At 47.8% G+C, this 22,210-nt stretch overlaps 1 protein-coding gene across 4 annotated transcripts in view; it reads left to right on the forward strand.

Annotated features, from left to right (window-relative positions):
• DENND1C (DENN domain containing 1C) overlaps positions 1-22,210 on the forward strand; it is a 237,776-nt gene that overhangs the window by 100,925 nt on the left and 114,641 nt on the right. The window lies entirely within an intron of this gene.

Here is a 22,210-nt window from a genome sequence, read left to right on the forward strand (position 1 = left end):
ACTTGTGCAAGTATCTAAAGCAAACAAAAGTGAGAGGTAGCAAACAGTGTGTAACAAGAGAAAAGTGACTTGTGCAAGTTACAAAAGGGTACCATACACAGGTACAAGGGTAATACTACAGTAAATGGTAAATACTTAAACTGCCAGAACACACTGGGAAGGCACTTCCCATGCACCAGCTTCACCTCAGCCTCCCCCCTGGCTACCTGGCTACCTTGGATACCCAGAAAGCTGTGTTTTGTGCTCCCCTGCCAGGACATTTTCCCAAGGCCTGGAGGGTTGATTAATTTACTAATTGCAGGGGCCTTACCTCTGTTCATGTTCTCCTGAGCTGATTAGACCCCCCAGGATATAGCGGCATGGAATAGCAAATTTAGCGGCACAAAAATGGAAATTTGGCGGCACAAATATGGAAATTTAGCGGCAATTTTGCGGCATTTTATGTGGCCATTTTTCCTACAACAAACACAGATATCTTAGTTTTTTTTAGTTATTTAACAACGTGAAGCTATGTATATTTGGTTTCTTTACAATGTAGACACTTTGGGGCAGATTTACAAGCCCCTTGCGCTGCTTTTTTGCGCTTGGTGCCACTGTACCTGCTGCACTAATGATGGCTATACCTATCGCCCCTTTTATTAGTAAGCACGTTAAATAGTACAGTGTATTTTGAACACAACTTGATATCCCACCGGATGCCCGTTCCATCCATCTACCCACCCACTCTTCATCCATCCATCCTTCCCCTCATCATCCATCCATCCTTCCCCTCATCATCCATCCATCCTTTCACCCACCCCCTCATCATCCATCCATTCCCTCATCATCCATCCATCCATCCATCCACCCTTCCCCTCATCATCCATCCTTTCACCCACCCCCTCATCAAACATCCATCCATCCATCCCCTCATCATCCATCCATCCATCCCCTCATCATCCATCGTTCCCCTCATCATCCATCCATCCATCCTTTCAACCACCCATCCATCCATCCTTCCCCTCTATCCATCCCCTCATCCATCCATCCTTCCTCTCATCCATCCTTCCCTTCATCCATCCATCCTTCCCCTCATCCATCCTTCCTTTCATCCATCATCCATCCTTCCCCTCATTCATCTTTCCCCTCATCCATCATCCAGCTACCCTTCCACCCATACATCCAGCTATTTAAATTTTCTCTCCATCCTTCCCCTCTCATCAATCCATCCATCCTCTCTCATTATCCATTTATTCAATCTTTCATTCATCCATTCAGCCCATATCCTGGAGTACAGAAAGGTACCATTGCTTCTTTGCCTTCTATGGCCTGTAGTCCTTTTTTTAAATCGGAAAATTGATACTCTGCTAATTCTTTAATCTATAGAATAAAACCATGATTTCATAGTATGCTCATAGAGAGCCCAGCGTTTTTGCACTAAACTTCAGCTTTAAGGAGAAGCTTGCTACGATCCAATGCTAAAAATCGTACATGGATGGAGCACTTAGTGCAACATCTTTAAAGCAAGGTCAGACATTTTGCTAATACAATTCACATTAGAGTAGAAGTGCAAGCACATAGACAGTTCCGGGTGTGCATGCTGCAGATAATCTCTCAGCAATGCAAGATTCGAGTTAAAAAAAATATATTAACAGATTTAAGGTAGCGTGTCTTTTGTTTTCAATTTAAATTGTTCTCCGTTTCTTTCCCAAATTGACTTGCTGACTGTGTTTAAATTTGCCAGGTCAGTAAATGAGCCTTCTCACAGGCCTAAGACTCGAAGTTCCTATTCCTGTCACTGCAAACCCTTTCACATTACACTCGAAGGAGAACTGCTCTGTCCGATTCCTGCTCCATCCTCTGTGACAACAACCCATCCCCCCCTCCCCTTCTGTTGAAGTGCAAGGTGAGGGCTCCCATTGTCATTCTTGTGGGCCAGGAAGAGGTGCGAACGAGCGCAGTCCCGGGCAGCTCTGAATGACAAAGAGCCTAGACCTTCACACTGCCAGCTGCAGCCGAGCTGCTTTAACCCTCTGACCCCAGTGTCTGTAGATCATCTACAGGTGTGGGGCAACCGGTGCATGTCTTTGGATAAAGCAGACCCCCCCCAGGATATAGCGAAAAATGCCGCGATTTCTACAAAAATGCCGATTTCGCTGGCATTTTTGTAAAAATCGCGGCATTTTAAAAAAAGTGCCGATTTCGCGGCAAATTGCAAAATCGCAAAATCGCGATATCCTGGAGGGTCTGGCTGAAGGTCTGGGGAGGGCTGAGTAGGTTAGTAATAGCAGGGGCTTTGCTGTTTTTCAGGTGCTCCTGTGCTGGAGGGCTGGAATAATTTTGTGACAAAAAGGGGCCTTGCTATTTTTTTTAGTTGCTCAGCATGTAGGCCATTGTCACCTTGGCCCTGTGTCGTGTGCATCCTCCCACTTTCAATCCTTGTCTGTGCAATTGGTGTTTCATGAAAGGGCACACCCCTTGAATGTGGGCCACGCCCCTTAAATATGGGCCACGCCTCTTGAATGTGGGCCACTTTTTCGTCAGTGCCCGGGCCGAATTGTGATCCCAATCCGACCCTGCGTATATGTAGGTATCTTTCTAATGCCCCGAGCCTGCAACCAGCAGATAGACAGACAGCTTTGCAAGGCAGGTAGAAGTGCGCATGCAGGGGTGGTAGAAAGTGGGACTTAAAACAAAGGGCAATCCACAAATGCATGGCGTGGCTCAGAGAATTCCCTAACCACCTACCGGTCAGCTTCAGAGGCCGGTGGGGCTGGAATCGGCTCGATTACACCTTTGCTTTTAGTGCGAAGCGTGGCGTTCTGCTGAGCTGTGGTGAAAAGCTTAACAGGTGTGACGTCATGTGCTACCGCACCACAACAATTAAAGCTGAGTCATAATGAGGGCCACTGGAATGACGCGGCAGTAGAGGCATTCATTATGCTGACTAAATTACGAGGCAAGAAAAGGCAAATTATGCTGCGTCATTCGGCATATTTTGTGAGAGGATTACTTCATAATTTTCTATTTTTTTACCCTTGTAAGCTCTGTTTTAGCAACGTTTTCAGCTTATTAGTAGCACTTTCAAATTCAAATACAAAAATAAGTTCTGAAATGTAACCAGTGAATCTTAGTGCAGGACCTTTCACTGCGCGACAAATGTGCATTTTTACTAACTTTTGATCCATTTCAGCAAGAAACAATTTTTTGGTGTTAAAATCTGCAAATTATGCGGATATGAGGATTATGTGACAAATGTAGCAGATCCACAGTTAGGCGAAAATTGCAGCCGCTGCAGAATCTCATAATTCCAGTGGCTCTGTTCATAATCAAGCTCGTTTTGGGGTCGCAGAGCTGCAGACAAAGCTGTGGCCCAGCTTGTGACTTTACAGTCCTGCCTGAACCTCTGATCACACAGTACACTGCAGTGACATCACAAGACCCACGACTGACCGCACATCATTCTATTATGACATCACAGATCCTACCTACTAACAGCACACTGCAGTGACATCACAAGCCCCACCGACTGACACCACTTTTCTTTATCACAAGCTCCACTCTCTGACAACTCTTCATACTGTAATGTCATCTCACAATGTAAAACATCTCTTGGTTCATAGAGCATTTTATGCAAAGGCTTCAATATATTCTTTGTTTTTGGATAAGATGGGGCAAAAGCATTGGACCCCCCCCCCCGCTTCAGAGGGCATGTTCAGCTAGGGTAGCAGTAGTCAAGGTTTCTTCATCTCAGGTCACATACAAATCAGGCAGCAGCAAAGCAAGCTTTGCTCTCTTACAGTAGCAAAGCAAGCTTCACTTACTCACCAGTGACAGCTACCAATAAAAAAATGTGGCGGGCTCGGTGGCCCCAAACTCACCAGTACTGCTCCCTCTGGTGCAGCTCTTCTATGTCTATGTCCACGAGCTGGAAAGGAAAGGACTTCCTTCCTGCTTGTGGAACATAAATCCAACTAACCCTGGAGCAGCTGTCATGCTAAGAGCAGCTCCAGGATTGGTGGGAGCAGGCTAACTCAGTGCTCATTTTGAGGCTGGGGGTTGTGCCAGCAATCCCCTGGCTAATCCCCTGGCTGTTTTGCAGCCAGGTGATTGCTGGGTCTACAGTGCACATGTCAAGCTGGCCGCAGCAAGAGAGCGGGCCAGCCTAACATGCGCTGTTCAGGGGCAGCTGAAATCCTAGAATGCAGGATTCAGCCCTGCCCCTTGCCTTCACATTCGTGTGAGCCATTAGAAAACTAAAATGTATGCCATTTTATTTATTTGTGTGTTCCTGCTGTGCTGCAGCAGGCAGGGCAATGCTCCTCTGCTCCTGGGGAGGAGCTGTTCCCAGGGCCGGACTGGGAACAAAAACCGGCCCTGGCAAAGTGCTCGGCCGGCCCCCCCTCCCCACTCGGGAGGGGGGGTTGGAGGTGCCGCCGAGTGCTTTGCTAGGGCCGGTTTTCGGCCGATTTTGTTGCAGGGCCGATTTTACAGATATGCTGCAAATAGGTCCCTGTAACAAAATCGGCCCCCAGGGGCGCAAAACCGGCCCCGCCCTTTCGGCGCACCGGGGGATTGCCCGGTGCCCGCCCCCGGTGCGCCGCTATGGCCAGTCCGGGCCTGGCTGTTCCTGTTTCTCACAGAAGGTATCAAGTGCAATCTTACATTCCTCAGAGGCCAGTTTCAGCAGGGCAGACTAGTACTCACATTCAAGTACTCACAAAATGTGTACAGTCGAGGTACGCAACAAACTCCTCCTAGGAGTGGGAGCTTAACAAACAAAGAAGAATGTGCAGATGGATGAGTGAGTGAATATGTGAGTTCTGTACCTAAAGTGCACCTAAAGTGAGGCAGCTGGGTAACAAGGCATACTCTAAAGGCAAGCTCTCAATATCCCCAGAATCAAATACACCTACCTGCCTGCACTACTTCTGATCCTGCAGAATAGAAGCTGGCGAGCCACCAAAGCTTGAGCCTGAAGCCTGGTTCTTGCTCAGCTCCATGTCCTGTTTGAACCTCGAGCCCATAACGAGCCGAGCTTTCGAGTGCCTTCCACCTTGCTCCCTTCCTCTATCCGAGATGTGGTGTTACGGCAAGAGCTGAACTGGGGAACCAGGTTTGAGTCTCTGTATCATATCAGCATCCTGTGGTTTTGTGCAAATCACTTAATCTCCCCATGCTTATCAAGAATGCATGTGACGCTGTGTAATATAGCTGGTGTTCATATAAAGGGTTCCAATACCTTCGGGTCAAGTTTGAACTGTTTTCAAAAGCTGCAGAAAAATGTGCAAAGGAGTAAAAGCAAAGCCTTAACATAAGGGAAGAGAGACAGATACTCATTTACTGGATGATTTGCACAAAATGAATCAGAAAACCTGGAAAAATTGCGTTTTCCTGCTTAAATTGTGTGATCTTAGGAAAATATCTTATTTCAAGAAAACTCAATTTTCTTCATTATCGTCTATGAAAGTACTCTCAAATATGTAAGTTATGGGGGGGCGTGGCTAGCAGCCAAGCATGGCGGCCGCATAGTGTGAGAGCTCCCGAGGGCACTGCAGCCTTCCAACATATCCGTCACATTTATCCGCCACCAAGCACGCCTGAAGCGGCGGCGTTCGAGTCCGGGACCCAAGCGGTGTCACCGGTCCGAGTTTCAAAGAAATCGATGCACCGGAGCCTGAGCTACATCGTGTGGCGAGTTGGGGCCTACAGCCGGTGAAGAAGCACCGACCTTGCGTGACATCCGGACCCCGGCGGAAGTGCAGCGGAGCCGGCCTAAGGAAGAGATCGCACCCCGGTGCCTGCCGGAAAATTCTGAACAAGCCTGAAACTCCTGGCGGCGTCCTCCGGTGGCAAACGGGCTGCTACGACCACCAAGCGGGACCTGAACAACGCAGAGGTCAGTGCAACCCCAGCCTGGGCCGCGCGGAACGGGGACAACATCCTGCAACACCCCCCCCCCCGCGAGAACTTAACTGGCGGCACAACACTACGGGGGGCGATATCAGTCACCGCATGGGAGCGGGGGAGCAGTGGGCCCGCACAACATACCAGAACTGAAGCCAGTTAGACGGTGCCCCAGGGGGACGACGCCCTGCCGGACAGAAACACGGGAGCACAGGGGGACCCCCCGGGCCCACGCCCTACTGGACGCCACCGGCAGCGTCGACACAACGGCAGTGACCCAACACGCCGCGGCCTGTCCAGTGCACGAGAGAGGGCAGCAACCCGGGCCCGACATCTATATTAGCCGCTGTGATAGAGAGAGACGGTGCGGTGCAGAAGAGCGAGGGGGGATCACAGTGACCGCTCCATCCCGGAGAGAGACTACCGGGGGCAACGACACGAAACGCACCAGCGGCTCATCGACTCCCACGCTAACGACCAGTGAGACCTACTACTATCTGGCTGATACCGCCTACCAGAGACTTCAATCGACTCGCAGGCCACGGTCGCCTGGGACATATCTCTGGCACTCGCAGACCCCAACACCATGGCGGGAAAAGGCCTCAGGAGCGGATCCACGCAAGCCAAGCTGGATAAATTCGCCTATGGACACCAGGGACAACAGCAAACTACAGGGCGACCCTCCACAGGCCATGCCCAGGAAGCAGACAAGACGACGAAAATAACGCTAGAAGACATCATGAAAACACTCTCAGAAGTGAAAACTACAGTGGGCGCCATCTCCTCAGAAGTATCACTGCTGCGAGCGGACTTTCACAAAATGGCGGAGAGGGTGTCGCAGGTGGAAGTGGTCACGGAATCACTCGTGGAAGACACCTCAGAGCTCCAATTGGCCATGGAAAAGATGCAAAAAGTCACCAAACTCCTGCACGACAAGCTGGACGACCAGGAAGGGCGTTCACGCCGTAACAACGTACGTATCCTTGGGCTTCCAGAGACGGAGGGGAAGGGGGCCATGGACCTCTATGTAGAAGACCTCATCAAGAACAAACTCCAGCCCAAGGGCCTGTCGCACTTCTTTTCGGTGGAGAGAGCGCACAGAGTCCCGGGGGGCCCACCCAAGACGGGGGCGGCTCCGAGACCGGTGCTAGCCCGGCTCTTCAACTTCAGGGACAGGGACGCAATATTGCAGGCGGCGAGGAATTCACCACCAGTACGGATTCAAAATGCAACCTTAGCGTTCTTCCCAGACTACACGGCAGAGGTGGCCAGGCGACGTAAGTCCTTCACGGAGGTTAAGAAAGCACTGCGCGACAGGGAACTGCCGTATTCCATGATGTTCCCTGCTAAACTGCGGATAGTGGCCGAGGGGAAGACCTGGTTTTTTGACACGCCGGAGGTGGCTCAAGAATGGCTGGAGGGCTGGAGACCAGCGGGGCAACGGCACCGCTCACAGCGAGACCGACCGCGACACCGTACTGAACAGACACCACCCAGTCAGTCCTCCCACCTGCCACACCAGGGAGGCGAAACAGAAATAGAATCAGACCTTGAGAGAGATCCACTAGACTCTGGGCAATTGGCTCCGGTGTAACATTTAACTGTATTATTTTTCGAGACTGTGTGGGCCGCGGGACCGTGGCTCGGACGTGGCTGAGTAGGGTGGGCACAGGCAGTGCCCAGAGGGGACTCACCAACCCTACGAGCAAGTAAGATGAATAGGGGAGGGCTGAAGCACTCTGCACAGTTGGGGATGCGGGCGGGAGTTTGTCCGTGGAGCAGGGTAGCAGGGAGGGGGGATGGGATTGAAGTTTATATGTTGGAATGTTTACTCTTGTTTGTAGTCATCGTTCACCACCTACACTGTAGTATCACCCTGACATCTGCATGTCTCCTACACAGCACGACACTAGTCGACGCATGGGTTAAGCCACAGCACACGTTGTGTGCAAGACTCCCTCATCAGCCTAATGGCCAGGCCACTTAATCACACGCCCGCCGAGGGCCCCTCCACGGCCGGGAGGATTCCCCCACTACGCATACTGACATGGAATGTCCGGGGCCTGGGTGACAAAATCAAGAGAGGCTTGGTCCTCCAGGCCATAAAGTGGCAAAACCCAGATGTGGTCCTCCTACAAGAAACCCACCTCACGGGATCCACCTGCAAAGCACTAGACAGACGTGGGTACACAATGGCGGTCCACGCCGACTTCACTACTGGCTCCCGGGGAACAGGCATACTGATGAGAAGATCTTCCCCCCTTATGGTATCCCGCCGTGTGGCGGACGACCAAGGTCGCTTTGCCGCGATCCATGGGCAGTGGGAGGGCAGGGCCCTAAATGTGATTTCAGTATATATTCCCCCAGCCCTACACTCTGTGGCCCTACCAGCACTGGGCAAATTCCTTCTTGATCTCCCTGATGGCGACACGATTGTTGGGGGGGACTTTAACGCAGTCATGGATCCACTTAAGGACACTTTTCCCTCCAGAACCCGACCACGAGGTACTGCACCACTGTCAGACTTTGCGGAAGCACTAGGCCTTGTAGACCTCGGGCGGCAACTGCACGCTGAGACCACCCACTACACTTACTACTCAGCGGTACATAATAGCTTATCTCGCATAGACTACTTCATGACACTGGGTTTGGGACTTGATATGGTAGAAACAGTGGACACACTACCCAGGGGGGTCTCGGATCACTCTCCAATTGTCCTATCGCTGACCACCGGAGGGAAACGGAATGCTCGACTCTACCCAATCTACCCCAATTTCTTGAAAATCCCCAAGATTCGAAAGAAACTCAAACTGGTGACGTCGCTGTATTTTGCTGAAAACACAGGCACAGTAGAGTCGCCCTCCACCCTATGGGAGGCGTACAAAACTGTCCTCAGGGGGGCGGCCATTGCGGCGATTACGGGACACAAACGGGACTCACGAAAGGAACTCATAGACCTGGAACTTGCACTTGACACGGCCAATAACGCTCATATGACAGACCCCTCCCCGTCCGCGACACACACACTCATGCTCCGGCAGCAACAATACCTAGCCCACCTCAAAACGACAGAAAAGGGATACATCGCAAACACTAGACATAGAATCTACGATGTGGGCGACAAGGCGGGTCGTATGCTAGCATGGCTGGATAAGAGAGGGAATGGAGTGCGAGGTATTCATAGGCTCAACACAGAGGATGGGCGGACACTGGTACACCCAGAAGAAATAGTTGGCGAATTAGCACGACACTATCAGGCAATCTATACACCGGAACGGAGGGTCACACGACAAATGGCGACGGCAACACTCGCAGACATTACCATCCCCAGCATTACACAAGAGGATAGTGACACCCTAGAACTAGACCCGACGGGGGAAGAAATCCAGCTGGCGATCCAGGCGTTACAGTCAGGTAAAGCACTGGGCCCTAATGGGATACCGGTAGAGTGGTACAAGACCGTGGCTGCAGACCTCAGTGCCCCATTACTGGCCATGTATTTAGAGAGTAGGGACAGACTAGAGCTGCCGCTGGATCAACGCACGGCCACGATTGTAGCAATACCCAAGCCGGGGAAACCACCAACGGCGTGCACCTCGTACCACCCGATATCATTACTGAACATCGAGGCCAAAATACTACTAGACCCCTCCCCGTCGCGGACGGGGAGGGGTCTGTCATATGAGCGTTATTGGCCGTGTCAAGTGCAAGTTCCAGGTCTATGAGTTCCTTTCGTGAGTCCCGTTTGCTGCCCCATCTCAGTACCCTAATCCACCCTGATCAGTCGGGCTTTATGCCCCACCGGAGCACTGCGTTGAATCTCAGAAGAGTCCACGGAGTGCTGGCCCGTACACACCTCCTCACGGAACAGGCGGTAATCCTCTCTCTCGACGCCAAAATGGCGTTCGACTTAGTAGAGTGGGAATACCTCTTCGTGGTACTGGGACGCATGGGTTTTGGCCTGAAATACATATCGTGGATACGGCTGCTCTATACGAAACCCGTTGCACAAGTGGTGGCCAATGGCCACACGTCGCCAAGATTCCCACTGGGCAGGGGGACCAGGCAGGGCTGCCCCCTGTCCCCCCTGCTCTTCGCGCTGGTGCTTGAACCCTTGGCCATCCAAATCAGATCAACACCACTGTTCGCAGGCATCAAATGGGAGGAGGGATGGGAGGACAAAGTCTCGCTATACGCAGACGATATGCTCATATACATGACTGCACCCGAGACCGGCATCCCAGCCCTACTAGACCTCTGTGACACGCATGGGCGCACATCGGGTTACACTCTCAACTGGTCGAAATCCACCATATACACATTAAAAGGCCCAGAGCCAAGACTGCAGGGGAACTGTCATATGCTTACGACGTCAGCCTCTTTCAAGTACCTAGGTATTGTCATCTCGAGCGGGGAAGCAGACTTTTTTGTGAACAATCTAAAACCGCCCATAGATCGCCTGCGAGCAGATGTTAAGCACTGGGCGGCCCTCCCCCTGACCCTACTGGGCAGGGCGGCATTGTACAAGATGATGGCCCTCCCAAGACTCCTCTACGTCCTGGAAAATACTCCACACCTGGTACCACAGCGTTACTTCCAACAGATTGTGGCGCTGGTCACTGTCCTGCTCTGGAACACAGGCCCGGCGCGCATAGCGTATGACAAGCTGGTAAAGAGCTGGTACGAGGGAGGCATAGCGCTCCCCAACATTCAGCTATATTACTGGGCGGCCCAACTCAAGATTATAAACTACTGGATCCACACCCCGAAGGACGACCCGGCCTATCGGGCAGACTGGTCACAACTTGGGACGGACTGTATGCTGTCCGTGCTCTACAACAAATCGCAACTGAAGGCCCTAATCGGTCCGACCAAACACACAGCGGCGCTATGGCACGTGGCACAGGCCCGTCTGGGGTGGGTAGGCCGACTCACTAAAATGACGCCCTTGTGGGACACGAAGGCGTTGGGGAACCTGAGAGGCTGTAAGGGGTTTGAGCGGTGGGACTCAATAGGCATCTCTACAATAGGAGACCTCTGGGACAATGAATCAGTAATACCATTTCCACAGCTGCAACAGCAATATAACCTCGGACCCACAGAAACGTTTCGGTATGTCCAGATTAGGCATGCATTACTACAGGCAATCCCTGCCGGCACCACACTACCGGACTCCTCTCCTTTGGAAGATAGATTGCTAACAGATTTCATGCTCCAAAGCGCCACCTCCCTTACTTACAAAAAGCTGATCAACAATCTCAAAGACCCGACGCTAAAGCTTAAGGGAAAATGGGAAGGGGAACTTGGTGAGACAGACGAATTTGAATGGAATGAGGCCCTGGCCTCCCCGAAGGAGGTGGGAATCTCTAGTAAGCTCAGACTGGTACAACTTAAAATCTTGCACCGCATCTATTACACCAGGACACTGCTGCACAAAATACAAAGAGCAACACACCCCTTCTGTTTGCGAGGCTGCGGGGAGGAAGGGACACTGTTCCACACACTATGGGAATGCCTACAAATACGCGAATTCTGGAGACAGGTGCTCCGATCCATCTCCCAGGCCCTCAAACTTTCCATTTTACCCGAACCACGTAAGTGCCTTCTAAACATCTGGGACCCAAACGATCTGGGTAGATATGAGCTGATTTGGGCGTCACTGGCAATGACAGTGGCTAAACGGGATATAGCACAGAAATGGGGGGCGCCGGAAGTGCCCACCGCCAGTAGATGGGCTAAAAACATGGACATCCTAATGGTGACAGAGAGAGCGGTTTATGTGCTTCGAGCAGCGCCCCGGAAATGGAACAAAGTCTGGGCGGCATGGAACATGTACAGAGGGGAACTTTGTGAGCCCTTACCAGAGGGAGAGGAATCAGACTCAGAGGGGGAGGAGGAGTAACTGAACGGTTGCGGGGCGATGGCCTCGGGAACATGTCAAGGTTACATGGGCGGCAATGACCTGGCCTTTTACTGCAATACGAATAGCAACGCAGGCTATTGCGAGCTGTGGGAGACATCAAAGGGTTATGATGACACATGGTTGGGGGGGTATGTTGGGAAGTTTGTTCCTAATGGTTTAAATGGAAAGAGATGTAGCCATCACTGATGTTGGGGGGAGGGGTTATCAAGGGAATACACTTTGGGGGGAAAAATATCATACATTGGGTGCATAGACGAGACCCGTGACGCAGCAGAAACTCTGTCTTAATTACGAGAATGTAGCCCGTAAGTTACTGTGAAGATAACTTGTACGAAATGTAACGATTACCGATTGGATGTATGCAACTGATTAACCACTATTCCTTCCTAACAATAAAGTTTAAAAAAAAAAAAATATGTAAGTTCATAACGCCAGTTGTACAAAACTATCACTTTAATAAGTATTTTTGACAGCAATGCTATAATGTGCTTTAATAATGTCAAAGCTTCCACATATTCAAGAAACAGGGTGGTTCCTCTATTTGACCAGAGGAGTGTCACCCCACAAGCCCCAGAGCTAAAAAATAAAATGGTAATACATTTTATTTATTAACATCTTATTTTTCAGCAACCTATCCCGAACTGAGTGTCAGGATGGGGCGGGCCAGTGCAGCGGAGTGGCAGCAGTAGGGAGCTGGGTGCTTTAAAATGCACATGTCTTTTTTTCCAGCCATCTTGGGACGGCCAGCAAGACATGCACATTTTAAACTTCTCTAACCTAGCTTTCTTAGACAGCTTGGTTAGAGAAAGCGCAGAACTCCAGTGCTTTTAGGAGTGCTGAGAGAACCTGTACTATCCAATCCTGGCACTGCTCTCATGCTGTGAGAGCAGCGCCAGGATTGGGTAGTGCAGTTTCCTGCATCCGAAGCTTCCAGAAGACACCAGAGGTAGAAAGAAGAAGTGCTGCTAGTTAGGAAAGTTTATTTATTTTTGGTGGCCCTCGCCTCACCTGCCTCAGTACATGGCAGCCGCCACTGTAAAGAAATACACTTTTTTTAATTTTGAAAGAGACTTTATCATATTTTCGATTCTATTCTATTCTTTTCTATAGTCCTCTTGTATAACACATGGCTATCCGAAGGCCTCCCAGCGCTGTCAGTGCAAGGAAGCTATTCCGATACTTCAGAGGGGGCTGTTTCGAAATAGCCAGGTTTCAAGTAGTTTGTTGAATGGAAGTTCCTGCATGGTTAATGTCAGGGGAAGAGAGTTGCACAGTTTAGCAACATTAAACTGAAAAGGCCGTCTTTCTTATCTAGATCTTTTGATAGAGGAGCATTTGGCAAGGAAGGCAGTAGAAGAGCAAAGGGTTCACCCAGAGACATAAGGGGATAAGGCCCACAAATTAATCAGTTCTATAGTGAAGGATAGTTTGGTAGATATTATCTTCATCCTTTAAAATAGCGCTGAACATGAGAAGGTTTTAATCTCTTTCCTTGGTATTAATAATTCTATCGATGCCAGGTTCACCAAACATAATAGTGGACAGCATAGGAACGGACAGGGTTGGTTCGATCACTTATGTACTACCTCATTAACTGAACTTAAACAGGTGCTTGCAAAAAAAGCCCAGGGACACCACTTCCATTATTAAACTAAGAGTGGATTATAAGCTTGCACTGAAACAGAGGAAGAGTGAGTTACAGCAGCAGGCTTGGGACTCCCTTAATCAAGCAGAGGAGTTATCCAATAGTACTCTGTTTTGGGCCACAGTCAATTCTCCTTTCCTTAAAGATGAAAAGATACCAGAGTTTACCTCCAATATCCCGAGTGAAGGATGGGTCGCTCATTTTTCTAACATCTTTGATACTAATGGAAGTGTAGATATCGACCCTTGCAGGTGGATCGTTTTACCGTTGGATATAACAGTTGGTGAGGTTGAACTTGGCATATGTGCAAGTAAGGGGGCAAAGCCCAAGTCCCTGACGGGGTGCCAATTGATGTATATAAGGCAGCACCTGATATGTGGGGACCTCTTCTGGCCACTGTCTTTAATGCAGCTGTGTGTACCGAGGCCCCCAAAACCTGGGGAGAATCTATTATTGTCCCGATTTATAAAAAGGGCAGTAGGTCTGATGTGAAAAATTATCGTCCCATTTCTCTTCTTGACTCCTCAGTTAAGATCATGAGTAGAGTCATGCTTGTTAGGTTAGAGGAATGGGTCGAGCGAGAGGGCATTCTGGCTGACAGCCAGTATGGTTTTAGGAAGGGCAGGGGTACACTCGATCAGTGCATCAATCTTGATTTACTGATCGGGAAATACACTGAAGCAAAACCTGGCTCACTTTACCTCTGCTTTGCAGACCTAAGTAGTGCCTTTGACATGGTAGACCACTCTATTTTATGGCCAACCTTGTTACAGTTAGGAGCTCCTGAGGGCATAATCTTTTTTCTCGCCAGGTTGTATGGGAACCTACAAACATGTGTGCGCTTTGGCACCAAAGGAGAAGGCACCCCAAAATTCAGTGTTAAAAGAGGGATTAGGCAGGGCTGTGTATTGACCCCCTCCTTTTTATATTATTTATTAATGGAATCAACGCCATTTTGAAAAAGGTTAATGCAGATGCCCCCCAGATCAAAGGCGTCCCTGTACCGGTGTTATTATACGCCGATGACGCTGTTCTACTTTCTAGAACCCCCTTGGGATTACAGCGCTTGATTGACAGTTTTTCTTCCTTTATTAAGGATAGAAAACTAGTTATCAACAAGGGGAAAACAACACTATGACCTGTGGGGTAAAAAAAACATTTTTAAATGCCTTTTTTATTGATAGTGAAAAGGTGCAGCAGGTAGACAAATTCTGTTACCTTGGTATTACCTTCTCTAAAGACAGGAAATGGACCGAAGAATTTAATAATATCCGGAATAAAATGGCTAAAAATGCCCATGGAGTCTTTAGATTTGCTGCTAAGGTTGGGGACCGACGAACTAGGGATATGCTTAAGATCTATCAAGCAAGATGTGTTTCCATCGCATTATATGGGGCGGGTGTATGGGGCCACAGATGCGATCATAACTTGCAAATAGAGGAAAATTCTTTCCTAAAAAAGCTCCTGTCTCTACCAACTTCCGCTCCAACTGAGCTAATCCACCGAGAATTAGATACAAATTATTTAATTGATCTGTAATCCTTAAGGCCACTTATGATTTGGCGTTTCAATTTGGCTTAAGGCTGAAAAGTCTTTTAACAGGTCTATAATCGAGGATTGCTTATCGCTGGATAAACATCTAAAGATACCCGGGGTAAAATATGTTGTTGGTTGTTTTTCCGAGATATTTAACTTGAATCTTTTGCTTGATCCAAGTGCAGCATCTAGGATACCCAAAGCTGAGTTGAAAAGTAATTTCTTGACCTTTAGGGTGAGGAAGCGGGCATTAGCCTACGGATCCTTGACCACTGTCATGCTCTAAACCAGATATAGTATGGTAGAAGGTTTTCCTTTGTATTTAGCCATGGTGACTAGGCCATCTCATAAGTTTGTGCTCATTAGACTCAGGTTCGGTATGGCACACCATTTGGTGGCCCTTCCGACCCTCAAGAAACACCAGTCAGGGCCATGCATGTGTGATGGCGTTTCTATTCAGAGCACTTTGCACATTTTATTGTTTTGTAAACTGTACTCTAATTTATGTACTGCCTGTTTGAAACCGATGTTCGTAAAATATGGTGTACGTACAGTTAAGCAGGCAATGACTTTAATTTTTAATCTGCAAGCGGCCGATATTTGTTTTTATACAGCCACGTTTTTAAATCACTGTATTAATGCCAGGAAAAGTATGTGCTTTTAATGAATCATGTCTGTAATATTTCTCTGTAAACTTTTGGGGTATTGATGTATTTGTTATCATTATGTTTTTTCTTTGTGCTTTTATGGCCATTTTATATGTGCCAAATAAAGCTTCATGAATTGAGTTGACCCAGAGACATAAGGGGAAATCAAGGAATGGGTAATCAGAGGCCTGGTGTTTTAAAATGCCAGGTGGCAACGCAGAGGTCTTTGAACTTAATACGTTCCACTTCTGTGAGCTAATGAAGAGATCTGAGACTTTATGGCCGGTGGAGTGATGGTTATTAGGGACACTGTAGGGAATGCAAACAGCTGCATTCTGCACAACTTGCAGTTTCCTTAGGATAATTTTGGAGTCCCCTAAGTAGAGGGAATTCCTATAATCCAGGTGAGCGAGTATGACGGCCTGGACCACCAGCTTCCTGGAAAGTGGTGGAAGCAAAAGAAGGACATTTCTGAGCATCCCAATAATGCCAGAGCACAGTGCTGCAAGTTTTGTTGCCTGAGCCTCCAGATTTAATGAGGAGTCCAGCCATATATTCAGGATTTTTATGGCAGGTTTGGAAATAGGTGCAGGTCCAGGCAGTTTGCCCAACCCAAACCCTTCAGAGAGTTGGGGTTATTGCCAAGAACCAGGAGCTCAGTTTTGTTTCCATTCGATTTCAAACAGGAGTTATTGATCCAGGAGGCAACCGTCTCGAGGCAGGAGCCTAGAAAGGCAGAGTGAAGTTTGTGGTTCTGAGTGAGAGAAAAGGCCAATTGGGTGTCATTTGCATAGGTCCCAATTGAAATCCCGAAGGATTGAATGACATCTGCCAATGGTCTCATATATAAGTTAAAAAGTGTAGGGCTCAACGAAGAGCCCTGTGGAACATCGCATTTAAGAGGGACAGTGATAGAGGTACAGACACCCTCAAAGATCTGGAAGGATCTGTCCTCCAGAAAGGATTTGAGCCATGCAAGAGCGAGACCCAACATTCCAGCGCTATTCACTCACTTAATGAGGGTTTCGTGGTTAACAGTGTCAAATGCTGCACTGAGATCGAAGAGGATGATAACTACCATCCCTCCTTGATCCATAAGTCCTCCACCATTGCCAAAAGGGCAGTCTCAGTGCCATGGTGCGGGTGAAATTCGGTTTGAGTATGATGAAGAATGTCATGAATTTCTAGGATATCAACTAGCACAGAGTTGACATGCTTCTCCAAGAGCTTACTCAGGGCCAGGTGAAGAGAGATGGGTCTATCGTTTCCCAAGTCAAGGGCGTCTGAATTGTCTTCTTTCAGCACAGGATCCACGGGTGAGCCTAATTTTACTGTGGATAAAATGTCCCAGAGGTTGTCTAGCTTAAGGGTAGGAAATGCAGTAAGAGAGTTGGGAGGGGGGGGGGGTTGTTGTTTAATCCTCCAATGTCAAAACTTACTTGAGAGGTCGCTGAATAGATGGCATGAACTTTCTTCTGAAAGTATTCAGTGGGGTCATTACAACTCGGGGGGTAAAGGAGAAGTACCTTTGAAGGAGGGCTCTAATATTGTTTAACGTGATGTTTGTTGTATGATTTACTTAGCAAATATTTTCAGGGCTCGGCTCATGCTTGGGCTCAAAGATCCGAGGCAGACCCTTGACTCACCTCTTCCTCGGCTCTCCTTGTAAATTTGTTGCCCCGCCCACCAGAACTACAGTTTAGCAATCAGTAAAAGAACATTTTGAAATTTGTTTATTAGAGCGCCAGCCGCTCCATTAGAGCGGAGGAGCGCCGCCCCGCCACCACCAGCAAATAAAATAGTAATAAAAAGGGTTTTAAACCCATTGTATTATTGTTTTATTTTAATCCCCAGACCTGCCCCCAGGACTCTGACAAGTCTTGGGGCGGGTCCAGGGGATGACACTGCTGATGGGGGAGTGGTGGGCACTCCCTTCACTGTACATGAGGTGTATAGCGGGCAGTCTCAGGCCGGCCAAACACCTCATGCGCAGTGAAGCTCTCTCCATCCCCAGCTGCATTGCTGGTGCTAGAGAGAGCATGCACAGACTTCAAGTCTGCCTGGAATCACAAGTTGCCGGCGCTCAGGCTAATCGGGCTTTCCTGCAGCATCAGGATTGGCCGCAGTGCATTCTTGGATCATGTGGCCAGAACCAGAAAGAATGAAATGGGGCTGGAGACGGCAGCAGCGTGAAGGTAAGTTTTATTCTTTTTTTTTTTTTGTCCTCTGACTCACCCCTTCCTTTTCCCTCCTCTTGACAAGCCCGCCCGCCACTTTGGCAGGGGAGGAGCCGCTACTGGCGTATTACATTTTCAAGGAAAACTTGAAAGTCCCCTCACTCTACATTAATCCTCTGCTTCATTCTGCAGTTCTCCCTCCACGTATCTTGCATGGATAGGCAGCTTGCAGGCTTTTGCTTACTGTCCAACCCAGTCAACACCTCTACTGTCCGTGCACTCGCAGATGTCCAGTTGACCTGAGCTCCTCACAGCAATGTTTGTTTCTGTCTTAGACCAATACTCCACCTTGTTGTACAGACAGGCTGTCTGCGCTGCACCGCAAGACTCCGTTCTCAAGCAGTTTATTTCATGTTTACCTGGTCCCATGCAAGATTGTTGGTTGTCCCTAAAAATCAATTATACAGATGTGAGCCATCATTGACGTAGTTACGGTGGGCCACCCCTGATCCTCCAGTGGAAGACAGTTTAGACCGTGGGCAACGACTGAAACGGGGAGTCACTGGCACTGCACAGAAGAGTTCTATGCTACATTAATGCACTAACTGCATACTAGAAATCACATGTGCAACGCTCATGAGGCTAAACGGGGTTCAACCCCCCACCCCCACATCCCTAACAGCTTTTTGAGGAACACTGCAACCAAATTATTCTCACGAGTTGTTGTTACTTGTATCCAGTCTGTACTTTGGAGCGTCGTTAGATTTGGTGCTCCTCATTTTGTTGTTGGGGGGAAAAAAGGATGTGTGTTTGTGCTGGGATTCAAGCTTGTGATGCGGCGGCTACACACCAGATCGATGCGACATGCGCTCAACCCGCAGAGGCTTAACACATGGAAGCATGAGCCCACAGTGGTTGTAATTTGCTCTTTCATTGTGAGTTTCTAGTCCAGACGTATGCCTAGGTTCTTAACCACAGTTTTTGGGACAGGGCTGATGCCTAATTCAGGTGGCCACCACTCTGGGGACCAGAGCAGAGGGGATTCTCCGAACAGCATGATCTCAGTCTTCCCAACATTTAACTGTAGGAAATTATTCCTCATCCAGGTAGTGATGACAGACATGCCTTCCGAGAAAGTGGTCTGAGTGTTGTTGGAGTTTTTATCAAATGACAGTGGAAGCTGGATGATGCCACGGGTACCTGCCCCCAGTGTCTGCTGAGTGGGACAGACAGTGGCTCCATGGACGGGTGGTACTTGCAAGTGATGCTGTTGCAAAGCAGATCGTGGCCTCATTTCCAGTGAGTGGCTTTGAGGTAGTGGTACCCTGGCAAGTCCTTGCAAGAGATGCTGATGTGAAGCAGAACAAGCCCCCCTTATATGCTGAGTGTCCCCGGCCAGTGGTGCCACAGGTGGGGGCGGCCCCTGCCTGTGACGTCGATTGAAGCATATGGGGACCATTTCTAATACATCCAGTCAAGGGGTAGGTTGGTCTTTCTAAAGTAGCCTGCAGGACTGTAACGACAGATGATGTCCGCATATGTCTACCACGTCTTAAGTTTGGATCAGTAGTATGTGTACTGCAGACAGGTTCCTAAGTTGATTCATGGATTTTTAGTTTATTTTCACATTTTACTTCGATTAATCAACTATCTCAATAAAGACAGATAAAACCTGCCAATCTTAAACATTCACTGTGCTGTAATTCATTTGTTACACCATCATAAGGCACATTTTAAGATGCCTCTTGCAAGTAACTAGTAGTTCTTTGTGCTTTGTAGGAAAATATATTGAAGTGGGCTTTTAATTCAATTTTCAGTATGCTCTGTCCCTTTTTCATAGGACAATAGCATATAAATGCATGAACTTAACAAAAATGTGTGCTCTAATTGTTGTCCAGTTTCAAATGCAGAATTTGCCTCTTCTTTTTCTCAGCTTGGCCTGAGCATTACCCGATCTGCCATTTTAGCCCCTCCCCCATAGATTAACATGTTATCCACGCCCCTTTGTTTGCCATGTTACCCTCCCCCCTCCAGAGTTAAGACCTAGTTGCGCCCCTGCTAGGGATTAACGGCACGCTGAGAACTTCTTGAAAAGTTAACAGGAAATGGCAGCATGATTCAAGACTGACATCATATTCTATCACCACCTCTTCAGGGTAAGATGCGGAGAGGTGGGAAGGAAGGAAGGCTTCCAAGGCGGGGCGTGACTCAGTCCACTATCGTGACACAGAGCGAGGAAGGCAGTGGATGGGAAGCCTCTCACATGTAAGGCGGGCACATTTATCTGCCAAAAAGGAACCTTAAATTCCAACCTGCACAGTGATTAACCCTACTAGATGTTCTTGATTTAAAAAATGCAAGTCACTGAGGTCAGGTCTGGTTCGGAGACCATAGCAGGATTTGTGCCAGTGCAAGCATCTATAAATAATGTGTTTCAAAGTGCCAAAATACTAACCGAGGTCCTGAGGATACCCCCCCCCCCCCCACCCAGTCCTGGGATCGAAGGGGTGGTCTTCTGGGAGGGCAGGTAACAGCACCTCGAGGTCTGTGGTGGCTTGAGGTATATCCCTGATATATAAGGGTGTTCAGGATAAGATGCATACAATGATAGAATGTAACTGACGATCATGTGCAGGAGTGAATTATTCAAATTCTGTTGACTGTGGCTGGAAAGAAACAATGGTGTCTTGGTTATTCATGTCTGCATTGTCTTGAGACAGGATACTCTTTGAAAGATGCCCAAAATTGTCACTGACAAACAACAAGGCTTACATTAAACCACAATTATTTGCTGAGTTAGGCATTATGGTAGTCCCATCTTTTGAATAAGAATAGAGAGATTATGACCAAAGATGGCGGCCAAAAAATCCACTGGCTGAAGTCCATTCGGTCCCTACTATATAGGTTGGGATTGAGAGAACTATGGGACGACCTGATAAAAGCTGCCTTCCCATCCAAGAAAATTCTGAAAGAAAGCTATTGGAAGATGGTAAATGCCGAAGCATGTATAAGGGGTTCTTCATCACACCTAACAGGCCGTTTCCTAGAGTTTAACCCCTTCGATGCTCATGACGAGCTCAGCTCGTCATGAGGCACAGTTGAGCTGTGCTGATGACGAGCTGAGCTCGCCATGAACAATGATAAATCTGAGAATCCAGCGCTGGAGAAAAATATCCCTAGCAGCCAAGGTGTTAAGGCCCAACCGAAACTGGAAATATACTGGGATGCTATTGAAAAAAATCAGGATCGCAAACTCTACTTTCAATTTAGAGTAGGCTCCCTTCCAGTTAGGTGCTTTACAGCTAAATGGGCAGGGGAAAACGGAAAGGATAAATGCCCTAAGTGCGGGGAAGAACGAGAGACAATAAGCCATCTCCTCTTCTTTTGTCCCTTATACTCCGCACCTAGAGCTTTGTGGGTTAAGCCTATTTGCAGAGCAATTGGCATACGCAGGCATGCAGAGGCCTTAAGAATTTTATGTACTGACCCCAGCCCTTTAATTGCCATAGCTATGGCTAAATTCTTGAAATGGGCTTGGGTAATCCGTATGCGTCTTGTTGCGGCAGGGCTATGATTATTAATTAATTGTTACTGTTGATTAGGTGTAAATACGTGGGCTTATTCATTTTATATAACCTATGTGCAATACCCCCTCTTCTGTTTAAAAAATGATGGACTTTGTCTTATGATTTTAGATTTTATGAAATTGAAATAATTGATATTCGGCAATAGTCTAAATTAGTTTAATCTATTCTTAGATATTTATTGAACTGTTTTATTGGATTTTATATAGAAAAACTGCGGTTTTTTATGTATGTTTTATGAATGCTTTTATGACTTAATTGTCGAATAAAGTTAAGAAAAAAAAAAGAATAAGAATAGCATAAACAGTTTGCCATTGAAGTTAAATTGAGTGGGGGAACTGAAAATTAATTATAAGGAGAAATGGTAAGAAAAATATGTAGTGTTGTAGATGTAACTAAAGTAAATTAGCACCTACCTCTTCTAGTGTTACCTTTGTAGGAAGACGGCCCTGTATATACTATACTAAAAAAGGGTATAGTGTGCACAGAGTCCATTGAGTTCCCAAATGTACAATAGAGTATAAAGTAGATAATAACTTATTCTCAATTTAGTAGTAGCTGGGCTGAGCAGTTAGGCTTATCAGAGGGTAGTGTGAGTGCATTTGGTGTGCATACTCAGGCAGGAACACACACTCAATAACTGACTCCAGGCCAATGTTTATAAAGAAAATATTACTTTACTCACTTTTATTTCTAGGAATCAAGTTGAACTCAGTTACAGGTAGGTAATACTTTTAAAAAGGCAGTAGAAATACTTTATGGTCTTGGAGGTACTTTGATATTGCTGATTCAAAACAGTAACATTCAGTACT

The sequence above is a fragment of the Lissotriton vulgaris genome, chromosome 1_1 (assembly GCF_964263255.1).
Source record: "Lissotriton vulgaris chromosome 1_1, aLisVul1.2, whole genome shotgun sequence".
In the NCBI taxonomy this organism is placed as follows: domain Eukaryota; kingdom Metazoa; phylum Chordata; class Amphibia; order Caudata; family Salamandridae; genus Lissotriton; species Lissotriton vulgaris.